This window comes from Haliaeetus leucocephalus, unplaced genomic scaffold (assembly GCF_000737465.1).
Source record: "Haliaeetus leucocephalus isolate CR32 unplaced genomic scaffold, Haliaeetus_leucocephalus-4.0 Scaffold0, whole genome shotgun sequence".
NCBI lineage: Eukaryota > Metazoa > Chordata > Aves > Accipitriformes > Accipitridae > Haliaeetus > Haliaeetus leucocephalus.
In genome coordinates, this window is record NW_010972436.1 from 21,121,522 (window position 1) to 21,138,181 (window position 16,660).

General features: G+C 44.0%; 1 protein-coding gene across 1 annotated transcript in view; it reads left to right on the top strand.

Annotated features, from left to right (window-relative positions):
* The window catches only part of LOC104829042 (protein canopy homolog 1-like), a 72,511-nt gene that overhangs the window by 460 nt on the left and 55,391 nt on the right, over nt 1-16,660 (top strand). The gene's annotated exons all lie outside the window — the stretch shown is intronic.

Sequence of the window (16,660 nt, forward strand, 5' to 3'; positions counted from 1 at the left end):
CCTGGGCCTAGTCGCCCCCTCGGAGGGGAGCAAGGCCCGCCGGCCTGCGGCCCTGAGGGAGGCTGCTGTCCGCGGCCTGGCTGCGTGCGGAGGCGGCCGAGCCGGCTGCGGTGCCTTTACCTCAGGATCTGTAGATGTCTTATGTCGAAGTGGGAGGCTGCTCACAGCACCTCCGAAATGCCCAGCTCGCATTGGGCTGCATCTAGGCTTCAGTAGGCCGTAGGTCCGGCTTGAGCCCCCAAGTACAGCTGCCTCTTGTGTGGGAAGAAAACCCCATGAGTTAATGGGATTAAAATACACCATGAAAGGGACAGTTTGGGCTGTGTTACATAGATCTGTGGTCCTCCATGTCTTAAGGATTGAGCGTGCAGGGGAGTTTGCGCTTGCATAAACTAAAATGTTTCAGGCCATGTAGTTATTGCTTCACCACTCAAACTTCACCTGGGTACGTACTTTACAGGCTCAGTGTCAAAACATGCTAAATCCAGTTTCACTGCAAGCTAAAAGTCCTTTTCTGTTAGCCCTTTCTCTAAACACTTCCCTCCTGGCTGCTTTGCTCCGGGTTCCCCCCCCCCCCCCTTCCTTTTGAAAGGTCCTAGTGATCATGTGGCTGCAGAGTAGATCAGTTTGGATCACTGATGCCACAGAAAAGTGATTCACCAAAAAAGAGTTTTCCTTTTTGAGTTTCCTTCCTACTTTTTCCTACTTTTAACAGGGGAATTGGGACTTGAGGCATTCTGCACTGACAGTTAAACACAGTATAAAATTGTGCCTTGATGTAAAACAAACTTTTAGGTTACACTACTTGTGAAGAAGCCAAATCTGATCCGACACAGTTTAATGGAGCCTACTATAACAAGACTAGTTCAAGTAAACGGCAAAACTTTCCCAGGTGGACAAGTCCTCGTGGAAATAATTAACAATGTTAGTATTTAAATTATCAGCGTTATCTGATTAAACCCTCGCTATGAGAATAGGGAAGTTCTCATGTCACTTTGTTCTGGGCTCCCTGCAGACTTACTTCTGCATTGCATTTGGTCTCATTTTTTAGGTTTTCTTTACAACTGTACAGCCAGAGATTTATTCTTTACATATTCCTACAAACTCACAGCCAAATTCTGACTTTAATTTAGGAAATAGACCATCAGTAGGCGATGCTTGCTGATAATCTAATGTATAGTCCATCAGTCCAGCTCCGCCTGACGTGGAGGTGGTAAGTGAAGTGAATACTGCTACTGTCAGTGGTAAAAACCCATGATTTCAGTGGGGCCAGGATTTCAGCCATTGCTCCTTGGTATTGATCTTTGTTTTGGCTAGCTGGTTTGCAACACAAAGGATTTCCTGGCAAGGGAGGGAGTTTTCTGGACCCTTCAAAGGCTGGACGGAGAAGTGTGTGGGGCGACACTCAGCCAGTCTCAGCAGCAGCCTGTTAACAATCCACAGCACTCTTGTCATAATTCTCTGGATCTGTTCTCTTTCAGGCTGGGAAATTAAGTGTTAAATATAAGCAGTATTCACAATGAGCATCTTCGTGGCATTCAGATATGCAAAAGAGTGTATTTTATGAATATATTATGGTCTATTTTTGCTCATTCTAATAGCTGATTTGATTTCCATGACTGACAGTCCAAACACAAATCAAGTTACCATTTGCTTAACACACCAATCCAATATTAAAGAGGAATAACAGGATAGTTCGCTATTACTCTGGTAATAGAGAGACCCTTCAGCCGTTTTGCACAGCTCTGGTACAAAAAAATGGCTGTTCCCAGATGTCTGAACTTCAGCAGGTGTGGAACAGGGACCTAAACTATGATGACAGAGACAGGTACGGTGACTCTACTTGCCTTCACTCAGGACTTCCTGTGAGTTTTCAAATTCCATGAATTATAGTTGGTCTGGATTCTGTGTAAAAAACTCCAGCTTTTTCTTGATACTACCTGACCTGTGCTATAAAATGCAAGTGTGCTCGTGTCTTTTCTGTAAATGGGGGTTAACACACTTGCTGCCTCTGGAATCCATGAATTAAAATGACTGTATGTGAACTAATCACCAATTTATTAAATACTTTTGGAAGTTCTGCATAAATAATGTATTTGCCAGTGTGTCTTCAAAAGCAAATCCAGCTGCAGTTGGGAATGCAACAGGTTGTCTTGCAGGGGCAAACTGAGCCAGAACTCAAGAAACCTGTAATCCTGGTTCTGCACTTGCTTGCTGCGTTACTGTGGCAGGTTGCCTTGCATCTGCTGTCTCAGATTTCCCTCTCTAAGCTGGGGAGAATAATGCTAAACTTCTTTTTTTCTGATTATTTGAAACCTTTCGGTAAAAACTGTTGTGTCTTAACTTCTCTACATTAAGCTGTTTCCACTGCAATAGTCATTATCAGTTTTATTTACACTGGGTTTGGATGCTAATTTTTTTTTCCAAAATACTTAGTAGCTGTCCTGGTTTCAGCTGGGATATAGTTAACTGTCTTCCTAGTAGCTGGTACAGTGCTGTGTTTTGAGTTCAGTATGTGAAGAATGTTGATAACACTGATGTTTTCAGTTGTTGCTCAGTAGTGTTTAGACTACAGTCAAGGATTTTTCAGCTTCTCATGCCCAGCCAGGGCACCTGACCCAAACTGGCCAACAGTGTATTCCATACCATGTGACGTCCCATCTAGTTTAGGAACTGGGAAGTGGGGGGCAGGGAATCGCCGCTCAGGGACTGGTTGGGTGTCGGTCGGCGGGTGGTGAGCAATTGCCCTGCGCATCATTTGTACATTTCAATCCTTTTATTACTACTGTTGTCATTTTATTAGTGTTATCATTATCATTATTAGTCTCTTCTTTTCTGTTCTATTAAATCGTTCTTATCTCAACCCAGGAGTTTTACTTCTTTTCCTGATTTTCTCCCCCATCCCACTGGATGGGGGGGGAGTGAGTGAGCGGCTGCGTGGTGCTTAGTTGCTGGCTGGGGTTAAACCACGACAGTAGCTTATTTTTGGAGCAGGCACATTCATTTTTTAACTGTTTTTTTATTTAAATCATTATTTATTTTTGCATGCACACTCAAATGGTTAAAAATCAGCAGTCAGAAATCCAGTAAAGGAGACTTCCAAGTTTAATTCCATTAAACACTTAAAATTAATATGAGGGTATTAAGAACAGTGTTATCAACAGCAAATGGCTCCTAATACCCTAGAGAAAATGTGCTTCTGGCTTATTTTTTAACCGCAGTTACTTCTTTGTGAGCTCTCATTCTTGTCTGGCAAAATCAGACTTGAGTTTTCGTAGCATGGCAGGCTGGCCGAGATGGGTTGTCTGGTCGTGGGTTTGGCTCATAACCTTCTTGCGATGAACCTCTCAAAGTGACACCTAACTCCAAGGCACCGTCTTCCATTCGAAGTTAAGCTTGTCTTCAGATGAGTTCCTCCAAATCAGACACTAAATAGGTCTTGGGTTATTTCAGCAACATCCTGTGATGGAGCAAATGTTCTGTCACACCTGACAGGAAATTCTGGATTTAAAATGTATGAGGGGTACAAAAGCAAACTCACTCTCTTGTAGGTGCCACTGGGGCTGATCTGTGACCCATTGGCAGTGGCAGCAATCTTAGGAGGCAGCAGTACCTTTTAAAAGATATACACAGGTGAAAGATGCATTGTCTTTGAGTGTATTCCCCAGAAGGGCAAAGGCAGAGTAAGAAATGGGAAAGACTTTAATAAATATCTTACTTAAGGAAAGAGAACAGTATGAGGATTAAAACAATTAAAATATATGAAAAACACTGCTGTGATAAACTTTGAGCAGAAAACATTCTGAGTGTGTTACAGCCTCCATACTACCGTAGTCTCAGAGCTGCAGGCAGCGTTCATGTGTATCAGATTTTGTTATTGCTGTAATTTCTGTTTCTGTTTCTTCCACCATTCTTGTTACTTGTTTATCCACTTGTTGCAGCTTATCTGCCTTATTGTCTGTAACCCACTCGCTGCATCTCATTTCAGCTGTAATTTCTTCAGAGCAACATGACCTAAGGACCCCTGAAACAGCTGCTAGGGTGGAGAATAGGAGAGCTTGTGTGCAGAGAAATGGTCTAAACAAGCAATGTGTCTATCAAGTGTGTTATTAGTGTGTCACGTGTGGAGTCCCTAGAAAGCTGGTCACCCACAAAGGATCAAAATCTCAACAGAACACATATATTGTTGAAGTATAGTGTAAAATGTATAAATTATTACCAGCTCCAACTGGCTGCAGGGAGGTTTGGGCTGTAGCTTTGGATTCTAAACTGAGCAGCATGCAGAAGCCTGGGTATTGCTCTGGACCCCAGTATTTGCAATATATTTTAGGGATCTAGAGAAAAGAGATCAAGAAACACCAGAGGAATCCAAGTGTTAAAAATATTTCATCCTCTTTTTTTTTATTTTTTTTTTTTTTTTTTTTTTGTCTGGATGCTGGAAGTCTTACTGACTAAGCTTTGCTTTTTTTCATCAGGAAGCCCATTTGGTATCAGGGGCAGCAGGAGAATCAGGGTGAAGCTGACAAATGTAAGGAAGTCCTTCCTTTCAAGACTGACTCAGAATGTAGTGGAAAATGTCTAAGATGCCCCATTCTTAGGCAAAGGGGGTGGTACCTGTTGTGGTTTAACCCCAGCCAGCAACTAAGCACCAAAGCCACCCTATCACTCCCCTGCGCAGGTAGACAGGGGAGAGAAAGTATAACAAAAGGCTCACGGGTTGAGATAAGGACAGGGAGAGATCACTCAACCGATTACCCTCACAAGCAAAACAGACTCGACTTGGGGAAAATTAACTTAATTTATTGCCAATCAAACCAGAGTAGTGTAATGAGAAATAAAACGAAATCTTAAAACACCTTCCCCCCACCCCTTCCTCCTTCCCGGCTCAACTCCACTCCTGAATTCTCTACCTTCTCCCCCTCAGCAGCACAGGGGGACGGGGAATGGGGGTTGTGGTCAGTTCATCACACCTTTTCTCTGCTGGTCTCTCCTCATCAGGGGCAGGACTCCTCACTTGTCCCCTGCTCCAGCATGGGGTCCCTCCCATGGGAGACAGTTCTCCACTAACTTCTCCATCGTGAGTCCTTCCCATGGGCTACAGTTCTTCACGAACTGCTCCAGTGTGGGTCCCTTCCACGGGCTGCAGTCCTTCAGGCACAGCCTGCTCCAGCGTGGGTCCCCCGCAGGGTCACAAGTCCTGCCAGAAAACCTGCTCCAGCGTGGGCTCCTCTCTCCACAGATCCGCAGGTCCTGCCAGGAGCCTGCTCCAGCTTGGACTTCCCACGGGGTCACAGCCTCCTTCGGGCACCCACCTGCTCCGCCGTGGGGTCCTCTCTCCCTGGGCTGCAGGTGGAGATCTGCTCCCCCATGGACCTCCCTGGACTGCAGGGGGACAGCCTGCCTCACCATGGTCTTCCCCACGGGCTGCAGGGGAATCTCTGCTCCGGCGCCTGGAGCACCTCCTCCTCCTCCTTCTGCACTGACCTTGGGGTCTGCAGGGTTGTTTGCCTTACCGTGTTCTCACTCCTCTCTCCGGCTGCAGTTTCTGTGCCAGATCAAGTTTTTTTCCCTTAAACATGTTACCAAGAGGTGCTACTGCTGTTGCTGATGGGCTCGGCCTTGGCCAGCGGTGGGTCTGTCTTGGAGCCAGCTGGCCTTGGCTCTGTCGGACATAGGGGAAGCTTCTAGCAGCTTCTCACAGAAGCCACCCCTGTAGCACCCCCGCTACCAAAACCTTGCCCTGCAAACCCAATGCAGTACCCCACGATAAACATGTCAGAATAAGTAAAGGTTGAGTGTTTCCCAAGGTTTCCTGACAAGGAGCCGATGTACAGCATAGTGGGCCTTGCCCAAGTGCCAGGTTTTGGGAAGGGCTTGCTTTCTCTGGACACAGGCCAGGCTGGCCCCTTCCACTCTGTAAAGAGCAGAAGGACATGTGATGGTTCTAGGCAAACCTCAGAGCATCACAAGCAACTTTGGTGGCCCAGATTCTTGTGGCCCATACTTGTGAGCAGAGCCCCGCGCTCTTTGGAGCCCCACTGAACGTAGAGACACTGTGCACAGGTACCAAATGTCAGCAGCTATCGTACGTGAACTTCCAGATCAGAGCTTACGTTCCTAAGAACTCCTCGTAGCAGAAGGCTGTAATCCTGTTAAAAGCCTCTGGGAACTACTGCAATGCAAATAATAGTAGCAATAATTAGCTCTGCTTTAATTGATACTGTGTATTCCTCAAATGTCAGTGAAAATTTACTTTGCTAAGCCAACAACTTCTCCCCTGGAACTCTGCTGGCTTTACCAGAATTACACAAGGGGTGAATTTGGATCATTGTAGGTTCCTGGCATAAATTATCAGCTGTTGATTCCTTGCCCTTTAAAACTTGGCAAGCATACAGGAAGAGTTTGCCAGACATGCGAGAACGAGGTCCATGCATTTATGGGGAAATCCTTTGGGACTATGCACAGAAAGGAGTACAATTTGCTAGAAGTACCCAGCTGTGAAATCCAAGAACTTCTGCACACAGCTCTAGCAACTTGGAGTGTATTTAGCCTGGCCTCGATACGAGTGGTTCCTGGAAGCAGTTTTTGTGCCCTCAGCTTTATGTAAGCATGAATGTGATTGTAGCAAACCCTGTACATGTGTGGAGATGCTAAGTTAACAGAATAGCCCTAATAGGGATGATTTTAGTTGGCATAATCCGAGTTGTTTTATGGTTACTCCAGTTTATCCCAATGACCAGGAGTCGTAACACTGCGTAACACTGAGAGTGTAGTTCTGAGCATATCATTGGCATAAATAAGTAAAGATAACACACTTCAAAGTAGTCAGCATCTTCAGTATGAACAAGATCTGCATCTGGACCTTTTGTCTTACTGAGCACTCAAGAATTTTGATGCTCTGTCCTTCACGGACAGACATCTGTGTCGTAGCACTGCTACAGCTGTGTGCTCAGACGCTCCTGGGGGATTCTTTCTAAAGGAAGGAGAAATGTTCTCTAGCTCTAGTTGGCTAGAAGTTAGGTACCTAATCTAAGCTTGTTGTGTGAACCTCCTCCATTTAATTACGTTAGATGGGCTGAACAGCATCTCTTAGCTGTGGGAGACCTGTCTTGATAAAAGTGAAGAGAAATAAATCCCAACCGTAGAGCCTCTATTTTGATAGTGCCGAGCAAGGTTAGAGCCAGTAGCAGATCTCAAGTAAAAAATTTTCCACATTTACCAGGAACACATTCGTGGCTTTTAGAGCTCCAGTGCATATTGTAGGATCAAGCCATGTCTGTGCTTGCTGGGCCTAATGGGTAATGGGTTTAGGCTATAATGGAGTCCTTCAGAGACTCAGCGATACGATGCACCAGATGTTATGGATTATCCATACGTACAAAAGTGTTGTTGCCAAACAACTCAGGAACAGATCGCTCTAGCACAATACCAATAAGCCAATTAGTGAAATGAAGCTTTGCAAGTATTAGACTTCTTTATGCAAATATGTTTGTGTGGGAAAGAGAATCATTTGAACTGGGTTTAGTATTCAGGAAGACCTTGCTAGTGTGATATCTGGTGATAGTTGCTATAGCTATTATTGACCAGTTTCTTTTTAAGCCCTGATATGTGAGGATGTAAATGCAATGAGTGATGTGAACCTTGATCAGTAAAAGGATGGTCAGGATTTAGATCTTACCATGTGTTTTTTCAGTAGCAGTGTTTGTTCCACAGGTTTCACAACATCTTCTAACATTAACTTTGGTTATACTATTTTTCCATTACAGTGATCGGCAGCATCAGTATTTTATTTGGGCCAAAATCCACAAAACTTTCACATTCAACTGATTTCCTTACAAGGAAGACTGACAGCATTAGGCCCTACATATCAAATCAGTTTCATTCGGGGACCTTAGTTTATCTTGTCGATCCAACAGATTTATTTATCACAGCCCGTCCACGTTAAGCTGGGCACCTTTTCTATAATGAGTTCCTTGCAGCCCAGGAGCAGGTTATGGAACATGACCCATTACAGCATGCTGTGGTACAGGGAACCGATAGAGATGCATTATCCAATGCAGCCATGGTTTGAAGTGCTATCTTGTATAGCAAATTATTGACTTCATTGTACATAGTACTAGGATTTAATTAAGCGATAAGGCCCATCATAGTGGTCCTTTATCTAGCAGATAAGGATTTACCAAGCTTACCCAAGAGGTCTTTATCTGAAAGATAAGAAAAAGGTACATAAGGTGCCTTCCCCTGTTTTTAAATCGTTAATTGAAAAGACCTTATTTTTTAAGTTCTAGGTTGTTGTCTTTTCTTCACGGCTTAGTATTAAAGATTCAGATGGACTTTTACACAGGAGGTTGTAACAGGAAAGAATGTTACCAGTGGCCTTCATTGGGTGAGATTAATAGGTTTTATATAGTTTTTATTCACAATGCACCAGCTCTCAGCTCAAGTGGAAATTTAGCCTCTGATCTACAGGAGATTTTCCAGTGACTCCATGATGCCATGGCCACGAAAGAGATTCATTCATTGCTGATTTCAGAGGGCTGCAATTGTGATTATGTTATAAAGTTTAGAAAAAATTGGGATTACACAATAGAAGAAAATGAGGAATACAGATAATTTCAAGACAGTTCTTCTAATGACTGTGTTGTCAGCTAAGATAAATAATGCCAAAATCTCTAGTCCTTTACCTGTGTGATGTAAAGACATATAAGCAGAAAACATACAGAGAAATTAAGGCTAATGCAAAGAACTGGCACTTAAAATAAGATAAGCACACTGGAAAACACAAAATAATACTACTGCTAATGTTCAGTGGAGAACACAGAGGAAATTCCAGAGAAAGGAGAAACGATGATGTGGTTTTTATGAGAAAGGCACATAAGGGTTACTGTGTGGTTGAAAGCAGGACAGGATCTTTGGACTTAGCAGATTTAATCCCTAATGTTACAGACACTTTTTTAATAGAATCCTTTCATAAAGGTTCAAGCTTTTTTTTAGAAGTAGCTAGGCTGTTGCCTCCCCCTCCCTCAGAGGGAGACTGTTGTGCAACATCCTTGTACTAATAGTTACCTGAGATCTTCCAGTTTACAGTGTGACTGTATCCCTGGCCGGTCCATACTTGTTTGTTCTTAAGTGCTGATATTATCTTTTAGCATAAGTGACATTTCTTTTCCTTCCCATTCCCATGTAAGCCCAGACAGCAGTCAGCCTTTACTACTTGTGGTGGGTTGACCCTGGTTGGATGCCAGGGGCCCACCAAAGCCACTCTATCACTCCCCCTCCTCAGCTGGACGGGGGGGAGAAAATATAACAAAAGGCTCGTGGGTCAAGATAAGGACAGTTTAATAAAGTGATAGCAAAGGTTGCGCGCGCGAAAGCAAAGAAAAAACAAATGATGTTATTCTCTACTTCCCATCAGCAGGCGATGTCTAGCCGCTTCTCGGGAAGCAGGGCTTCAGTACGCGTAGTGGTTGCTCCGGAAGACAAAATGCCCCCCCTTCCGTCTCCCTTAACTTAGCTTTTATATCTGAGCTGATGTCATATGGTATGGAATATCTGTTTGGTTGGTTTGGGTCAGCTGTCCTGGTTATGTCCCCTCCCAAGACTTTGCCCTGCCCCAGCCTGCCATTGGGGGGAGGCAAAAATGTTGGAGAGACAGCCTTGATGTTGTGCCAGCACTGCTCAGCAGTAGCCAAAACACTGGTGTGTTATCAACACCTTTCTAGCTACCGATGCAGAGCACAGCGCTATGAGGGCTGCTATGGGGAGTATTAACTCCATCTCAGCCAGACCCAATACAATCTCCACCCCTTATTCCATACCATTTGCGTCCTGCTCAGGTTCCACATAACTTAATACAGATATGTTCTAATCATACTATTGTATTTAATTCTCATTACTGAAATCCTTTCTTACCAACACTTACAACTGAAACTACATACTTAAACCACTTTTATACCAAATGTACGGATTTATACATTCTTATTAATTATTATCCCCTGTCCTTTAAGAGATAGATATTCCATGGGCTTCTTCCACTCTTCCTGATGTTCACACACAGGTTATTTTCTGCCGCTCCACCTCCTCAGGGGGAGGGCTCATCACACTCTTCCCCTGCTCCAGCGTGGGGTCCCTCCCATGGGAGACGGTCCTCCACGAACTTTCTCCAACGTGGGCCATTCCCACGGGCTGCAGTTCTTCACGAACTGCTCCAGCATGGGTCCTTTCCACGGTGTGCAGTCCTTCAGGAGCACACTGCTCCAGCGTGGGTCCCCCACGGGGTCACAAGTCCTGCCAGAAAACCTGCTCTGTGGGCTCCTCTCTCCACAGATCCACAGGTCCTGCCAGGAACCTGCTCCAGCGCAGGGTTCCCACGGGGTCACAGCCTCCTTCGGGAACCCACCTGCTCCGGCGTGGGGTCCTCCCTGGGCTGCAGGTGGAGATCTGCTCCCCCGTGGACCTCCCTGGACTGCAGGGGGACAGCCTGCCTCACCACGGTCTTCCCCATGGGCTGCAGGGGAATCTCTGCTCCGGCACCTGGAGCACCTCCTCCTCCTCCTTCTGCACTGACCTTGGTGTCCGCAGGCTTATTTCTCTTACATGTTCTCACTCCTCTCTCTGGGGCTGTTTTTCGCACTGTCCCAACTTTTTTTTCCTTCTTAAAAATGTTATCACAGAGGCGTTGCCACTATCGCTGACTGGCTCGGCCTTGGCCGGCGGTGGGTCCGTCTTAGAGCCGGCTGGTGTGGGCTCGCTCGCTCTCGAACACAGGGGAAGCTTCCAGCAGCTTCTTACAGGAGCCACCCCTGTAACCCCCCCCGCTACCAAAACCTTGCCACATAAAACCAATACACTACTCTATGTAAACCAAGCCCCCTTGGAGAGTTCTGCCCTTGCAGATCCAGAAGTGACGAGCACGAATTGACTCTGTACCCCTGCAGGGACCGAGGATGTATCAGACTCGCTGTTCATTCCACTTCAGGTTGCTTTGTGTTGGCTCTGTGTAATTCTCCTGAATTTCCAGGCATCCGAGAACCTAAGCTGCCAGATACTGGAAATCCACTAGGTTACTGCCCAAAGCAGTTGTCTACCACATAAATTGATAGCATTGGCAGCTCTGCTTGTGAAGGACTCCCTGTTCCCCAGATTGTATTAATCATCCTGCTCTGCACCTGTTCCAGCTTGAATTCTTCATGCTTGAACAGGGGCAGTAAAGCAGGGTCTGAAGGGATCAGATTGTATTAGAAGTGCTTGGAGCAATTCAAGCCAGGACCGAGTAGCAATTATAATGAGAGATACCCTCCAGGTTACACGAGAGGCAAATTGCCTCAGCAGTGAGTGGAAGTTTGTAGTGCTGCTCCAAGCCTGTTTGTTCAGTAACCAGGGGATTTCATTTCCATTGTTGACCATCTGACACCTTTTATGGGCAATTGATTCACTTTTTAAAAAAGTATCTGGCACGGAAGCAATAAGTGAGTGGAAAGGTGTGAATTAAATTGTGTACACAGCTAAAGACGATTACTCAGATATTTGCTTAGACCTGAAATCCCAGCTGCGAAGCTGGGATTATTCTCTCTTGCTCCAACTACCCTTCGGTAATTGCCTCATGAGCAATTTTGCTGCTGTGTCTTTTTACTTATTTATTTGCAACTTTGAAAACTGATTGAGCATTCTGCTTCAGAGAAAGCTATAAGCACAGTCCCTCACCTTAATATACCCCGTATAGAGCTCCCTCACCTCAGTGTAGCCTCTCATGCCTGCAAGCCTTTGAAACAGGTCTCTGATGGCTCATACTCCAGAGAAGCCAACAGAGCTGCATCCACTGGCTTCAGCAGAGTAACTTTCCCACCACATACTTCATGCTTCTTTCTCTCAGAAAAGATTTCACCTGAGTGCTGCTGGCAGGCAGTCTGGTGTCCTCTTCTTCCCTGACAACTAGGGAACAAAATCAACCCCCTTTGCTTACATGTATTTCAACATGAAATTATTTTGATTCGTATGTGTGAATGGTATCTTACAAAAAGAGATTTTTCTTCCTTCAAATCCCACTCCAGTGGGAGCTGCCCAATCAGCAATGTTTGCTCCCTCGCTCTCTCTGTGTAGTTGTTCCATTAAGGTAGTGTGAAAGCTACAACTGTGTGTCCACTGTCATTCTGAATTAGAAGTCAGGGGTAAGGTAATGATATGCAAGCTTGATCCTTCTGTAATACTTTCCTTGGAAGTACAGTTCTGCCGTTTCTGCTGTCAGCCTGCATTTAGAGTGCAGAGAGTGCTGCATGACTTGAAAGCAGCAGCAGGCAATTCCCAGTCTAAGCCTTAGACATTTACATATTTATGCTCACTTCTTGCTATGAATAAATCCTATTATGTTTGAAACTGTACTTACAGTATAATAAAAACACACAGTACGGTGGTGCAATCTCAGGTTTTCTTTCACTGTCAATATGGGCATATATTTACTAAATTATTTATTGTTAACATGGTATTCAACTTCCAGCAGCTGTTAGAATACCTTGTATAATACGAGAAAATAATGAGGGAAAAGTCCTTTAGTCTTTAAACAAGAATCAAAGAAAAAACACTGGCTGAAGGTAAAAACAGTTCTGTGGGAAATGGTCAGTCCGTAATGGGTGACTCTACAGCTAGTACTTTTGTTATTACTGCTTTTGAAGTTGTATGCATCTGAATGTGGCATATTTTTTCAAAGGACATTGCCAGGTATTGCTGATACAATGCTGCGGTGTTGCACATGTCACAACCATATGTTGGTGCTGTGTTCTGGGGAGGAGATCATTTGACACCTGCCAACATTTCTCAGAGTTTCCTTACTAGAAAAGGTGTCTGGCTGATGCTTGGGTTTACATGGTCCCCTCAGCAGTTACTTCAGCATTATACTAAGATGAGGAATCCCTGTGAGAAGAGAGACAGTGTTTTCTTGTTGTGAAAGCCCCAGCCAGCACACCTGGTTTCTGTTCTGAGTCTCACTACCAACCTTTTCTGTGACCTTCCTCAAGACACAACGTCTTCCTCTGCTTCCATTTCCTTCCATCCTTCTCGATGTGTGTGTTGTGAACTCTTGATGATATTATTATCCAAAGGAATTTTAAGTGCTTTCATTATTTCAAAGCAATGATTTTTTTGTGTGCAAATCTTTAGCACCAGCCATACAACATATCACCCAGAGGAGTCCTGAAGAAACAAATGGGCTGCTCACTGTAGGAGGCTCTGTATTAGGCTCCACATCGCTGTGGATATCTCTGCTTTTACAGCTCACCCTAAATCTGCAGAAGTAGAAGAGTTTTACATTACCTCAGCACAGACAAGCCCCTGATGTTTGCAAAGAGCCTTTCAGTAAAGCCAAAGATCAAGTCTTACTCCATCAGCTAGATGGTGTATGAAGACTACCCATCTTAATTGGAATAGTCGCAGGATTTTCCATGGGGTATTTTACAGCATCCATCTAGGCTCAGGCTTTTACTTCTTCAGAGATGACCTGTACTGCAGAGGGAGCTGAAAGTGTAACAGTTTTGTGTATATCCTCCCACTACAGGGTATGAGGAGTCTCTTATGGAGAACCTAAACAAAGGAAAAGATGCTTACAAGACTTGTGGGGTAAGGAAAGTTGAAAAATAAAAAAGGTAAAGAACTACAAAAACTGTAAAAAGAAGACAGAGCTCCAGCTAAGCACAACAGAACTCAAACCGTAGATAGTCACGTCAGGTTGTTGATAATTCAGGCTTTGCTGGACACAGGGATTTGGGCTGAATCCAGTAACATCTACTTGACAGAGAAAAAGATAAGAATATCAATTAAACACTTTGATATTTGCCATTGAGACCAAAATGTTCTTCTTAACTTTGAGGGAAGAATAAAAAAACCCTCCAAAAGGCATTTGATGCTCATTTTTCAAACAAAATATTATCTGTGAAATTTCCAGATGGAATACTTTTTAAGAAAGACCAATTTTAATAGGCAGCTGCAGGAAGAAGTTTGTGCTAATGCAGTCTGCAGCCTTGAACATGCTGGGGACTGTGCGTTGAGGGTGTGATGGGTAGAAGAAGAGTTGCTGTGACCTGTGCTTATCTCCAAAGAACACCTTTGTGGGCTGTGCTTACTTTAGGACATAGAACATGCAACTAGCTTTATGTGGAGGTGGCATGCTGTGGCAGTGGCTGTTTCACTTTGCCTAATTGCCCCTCTGTTCCTTTATGATCCTCCGGACTGTTTTTTAGATATATTGCTTGTCTTGGTTTGCACGTTTACTTTGTGAGGTCTTTGAGGTAGCAACAGTCACAAAAGCTAGGAAAAGGCAGATCCCATTCTCAAGAAGAGTCTCCAGGTGTAATGAAACACAAAGACCTCATAAGAGCATCACTTTGGTCAAAGCTTGAAGAAGGTTAAGAATCAGTATGCAGTTCTACTCTGAGAAGCTATGGAAAAAGTAGCTCAAGAAACAGAAGAAATATCTTGTTTACTGCCTTTCATTGAAGTCTGGATCAAATTTGCTTATATTTCTTTGCAGGTTTGGTTTAAGGAAAATAGAGATTTCCTTCTGTTAGGCATCAATACTGTCAGGAAGTGTTGAGACTATGACACATTCACAGGCCATTTATTCAGTCAGCACAATCTCACTTCACACCATTTACCATCAGATCATTATTTAACAAGCAAACAAGTCCTCCAATGAAGGGAGTGGCCACACCTGTATCAGTAAAGAGAAGACATCAGAGATTACCCTCTGGCCCCGGGGATGAGTGGCCCAGCTCACTGAACTCTGTTACCCCCCAAACAGGGTGGCCAGACTCACCTCACCAGTTAGCACTATCATCCCCATTTTAAAATGAAGAATAAAAGAGGACTAATGGGCTGTAGAGATGTTTGAGCTACCTCAGCTATTACTACAAGTCTAGTGTCGCAGGACTCAATGTAGGCTAATTTTCCAGTCTTCGCAGGTCTATGACTACAGGTATACCCTCAGGGTTACAATGCGGATCAATGTAAAGATACCAGCATAAACTCATTTGGACCTGGCTCAGGACCCAGAAATAGGCCAGCCACAACAGTGTGAGGCTCCAGATAACAGCAATTCGTCACAGTCAGACTGCTTCCCAGACAGCGCAGTACAGACCTTCACAAGGGAGTTGTCCAAGATCACGCAAGAAGTTTGACCTCATGGCAAAATTGAATTCCTCTCCCCTAAATCTCAGCCTTATACAGGACTGTTGACTCATTGGTCCTCTCTTTAGGAGATTAGATTTCATTTCTGTGGCAAATCAAACATGAGTCTCTTGAAGGTCGTTGTTCCACAGAACACAGACTGCTGGCAGTTGTTCCCAGACTTGAAGGCCCATAAAATAAATTATGTGGTTATCTATTGGGGGGACAGCAAGATACTTTTAAATCTGTAACAAATATATTTCTAGATTGAGTCTGTTAAGATTGTAGTTGGTAGGAATTTTGCCATTGTTTTCAGTGAATAGAGCCCTTAGAAATTTGAAAGCGTGAAGACCTTGAGTGAGTTTTCGTTTTAGAAAAAACGAGAAATGGTATGTGGAGAAAACTTTTGTACAAACCACAATAACTTGACAGATCTTCTGCTGAGGATAGAGCGTACCAGAGCAAACCAATATGTCTTAATTAATAATGCTGTCTATTCAGTACAACTGCAGTAATACTAATCATTTCCTGAGAAGAGTCTTGGCTGAATACAAAGGTTTTTTAGACTTCTGTTTGATTTTCTATTTCAGAACTGTAGTGTTTTGAAGATAAATAAAAACTGCTAATGAATATGTATATGTTTCCTGATGTAGAGTATCTCAGTGAATATTCTAGGACAGTTTTGTAGTCTGCAATGAACATACTCCTTTGAAGTTTTTACTGATTTAAAAATGCAGTCATTATGTTTGGGTCGCACATCAGTTTACTGATTTAGTTAGACAAAGAAACTAAGCTTAGACAAAATATTTCAAGAGAAGAGCACTTTTCAAGCTCAAATGGCAGAATACCTTTAAAATTCTTTTCAATAGCTGCAAGACAGTTAAAAATCTGTTTAACACTATGGAACAAGCTTGATTTTTACCTGTTGGAAAAACAACAAGACCCACCATTCTGTCATCTGCTTAAACAAGAAAAGTGAATGAGTTGCGAGACACCAGAGGACTAGAGATGTCCATATGAAGGTCACATGGAGACTATATTGTGCAGCACCTGCTGCCCGGTGTGCTGACTTCATGCCCTGCTGTCCAGGGAGAAGGGTGGCAGCTGGGGTCTCGGGGGGCAAAAGCCCATGCTCCGCACCCCTGGGCAATCCCAGGGACAAGAGCAGAACTGGCTGCATGGCCGTTTGCTCGGTGGCTGTTTATGTGGTCTGATTTCAGAATCGCAGCTGCGGGAACATCCTTTGGCTCGGCTTTGATGGGAAGCCAAGGTGGGTGAAATGAAGTCTTCAGTTTCACTTCAAAAGTAGGGGAGAAAATGAAGCGCGCAATAATCTACATTAGATTTCCATTTTTGCTTTGTGTTTTCAACATTCCAGTGTCAATCAAAAGACTTTAGTGAGAATGTCATCCTGTTGCATAAGGTACTGCACAAGCTCAGGGTAAGATAGTTCCAGTCCCAACAAAATGATAGTCTGAAAGGTAAAACAGAGAAGATGGGAAAAGGA